A 2,982-nucleotide genomic window follows, 5' to 3' on the forward strand; every position below is an offset into this window, starting at 1 on the left:
CCGCCTTTGGTTGCCTTGTAGGCCAACATCATTGTTTGTACTCTGTGCAGGCAGCAACTGGGAGCCAATGGAGGGAGTAGAAAAGGGGCAAGACATGAACATTTTGTCTGGTTGAAGACAGGGCGTGCTGCAGCATTCTGGATCATTCGGAAGAGCTTAAGTGAGCATTAATATGGCACCTACTCCAGTCCCGGCTCTTCCTGTCCCTCCGCTACTTCAGGTGGTGCCAGCCCCCTTCCGGGTGCCCCCTGTGCCTCCCTCCATCTTTGAATGGGTGTTTCAACAATCCCACGTCTGTCTGCGTTAGATTCTTAGACGTGCCTTGCTTCGAGGGGGGCTTCTGCCAATGGTCTCATCGACATCACTCTTCCTCTTCCGCCACGTAGAAGGGGAAGGCGCCCCGTCGCTGAAGACGAGACGCCTCCGTACCTTATCTCCGGGGAAGCTGCAAAACACAGACAGCATCATCTGTCCGTCTGTCCTGTAGACGGTCACCCTCCACTGGCGGTGGAGCACCCGTCCTCCCTTCTCCCATGTGGTCTCCACACAGGAGGTGACTCTGGGCAGCTGCTGACCAGAGACCTCCACGAGGTTATACTGGTTGCGGGCGTGCCTCCACCCATTGAAGGGTGATGTTAGGGTGTTGGGGTGGGGCGGAGTCACCAGGGACCCGGAGAAGACCTGGTAGAGAGCAGTATCTGCAGTGGGCATCACCCCCGGTGGCTTCACGGGAGGGGGCCATGACCAGGTGTTGCTGAAGCGACAGTATGAGTATATCTGTCGAGGCACCACTGTGAAGTCCTTTGGAGATCTGAGCAGTTCCTTGTCGACCAGTGTGAGTGAGGAAAGGTCACTTGCCTGATCGATGCGACGGTACAGCTCAGGGATGCACTCTGTGAGGACCTCCATGTCGTCATCGGACAATGGACGGTTCCTCAGGTTGTCTACGTGAACGTTGATGAACCCGGTCCTTCTTCTGGAACGCTCTGCAATGGAAAACACAACATTAGTTTACTGTTATCGTTTTTCTTAGCTGAAATGTTCAAATTGGATTAAAATATTTTGCAGATCTAGTAAGGAGCTAAACATCAAACAGCAGAAATTGATTTGAGTGATTAATTATTGGTCAAATAATAAAGAGTAACTTACTTGCACGTCCAGAGGAAGACGACTCGTTGGTCAACTTGATGAGATACAGCTCCATCCTTTCTGTGGAGAGAGGGGGAGGGAGAAAGATGTCAGTGGTAGAAAGTAACTAAACAGAAACCAATTGTAGCCCCCAAGTACAATGTTGAGTTAGGCTACTATAGTAATATAGAAGTGAAAATGGAAATACTATATTAAGAGTATTTACATTTTTCAATACATGAGTGGTGTGGTGATTAGATGCATACATTCTAGACAATACATAAATATACACCACAATAAAACACCCAGCAAAGTATTTCAATTCTATAAAAGGTAAGCCAATTCTAAATTTAAAAGGTCTTCTCAGTACAACCAGTAGCCTATTAAAAGTACATAAAGTTTTTTAAATCAACAACACAACATACATAACAGACGTTACACATCTCTTAACAAGGCTGACAGCAAACAGACCCGATAACGGAAGAGATGTTACCGTTTGCCAAAAAGAACAGAGCTAACAACCTGTTGCATCCTGGGAGGAGAGCCCCACGCTACAAACATATATCAATAAATAGGCATTTTAAATAGCTTACATATAGCATTAAAAAAACAGTTCCCCCTAACCCAAGGCATTTTGAAAATAAATCAAACTCACCAGTTGTAGAAGAGCAAAAGAAGAAAAAGCTCCTCTCCAACAAAAAGCTGGTTGAAAAGCAACAGATATTAACACTGCTGCAACAAAAACGTTGATCAAAAAAGCCTTGGCTTCTGATGACAACAATCTGTAGAGAATCCTCTGGTAGTTGGCGATGTATCCTCTGTTAGCGCTGGTCCGTTAGTGATGTTGAGCAGGTAACTTGCCTGTAAAGCAGGGTAAAATTCTCTGATTGACAGTCTCAAAGCGTTCTGAACGTTAAGCTCCGTGCCAAACCTTTTATACCTGCAGGTGGCAGCAGCGCCCTGCACGATCAACGAGCCCTGCTCGTTGATTGGTCAGCTGGTCGCTGGTTGCTGGTTGTTGATTGGTCAGCTATTTGTAAACAACTTTCAGTTCAAAGTTCAAACGCTAGTGACGTTACTTAACAAATTGGTTTTGTGTGTTTATTTTTTAATTGCAATTATTATTATTGTGTTTAATTAAGTGACAAATACGTTTAGTGGAGAAAAAATAATATTAACCATTGAACTAAAACAACATGTAACACAGAGATTTATTTCAATCACCTGTGCAGTGGTGGACTCATATTTTTCACTTAAGTAAAAGTATCAATATGCCTACTACTGCAATGTAGAAATACTCTGTTACAAGTAAAAATCCAGAAATCTAAATTTGCTTGGGTAAAAGTACAAAAGTATTGGTATGAAAATGGACTTAAATTACCAAAAGTAGAAAGTAGCCTACTCATTATGCAAAATGAAGTTTTCCAATGTATTAAATGTATAAAAAATCTTATGAAAAATAGTTTATTTTCAAATAACCAGAGTTTAAATAGGGCTGAAATGTCTAATGTATGTTTTGTAATAATAATCAAAATCTAGAAAGTAACTAAAGTTTTCAAATAATTATATTGAAGTAAAAAGTACAATATTTGTCTCCGAGATGTAGAGGAGTAGAAATAAAAGTATAGAAAATTGGAAACACTCCAGTAAAGTAGAAGTACCTCAAAATTGTACTTAAGTACAGTGAGTACTTGTACTTAATTACTTAAGTACATGTACACCACTGCACCTGTGTGTAAACAACCACCACCACCGATTGACGGTTTACATGACATCACGTGTCAGAGCCATAGGGTCACGTTCAAGACAACCATTAAGCCATTAAGCAACCGTTTAACGATTTATGTTACTACT

This window comes from Gymnoscopelus microlampas, assembly GCF_963454915.1.
Source record: "Gymnoscopelus microlampas genome assembly, chromosome: 3".
In the NCBI taxonomy this organism is placed as follows: domain Eukaryota; kingdom Metazoa; phylum Chordata; class Actinopteri; order Myctophiformes; family Myctophidae; genus Gymnoscopelus; species Gymnoscopelus microlampas.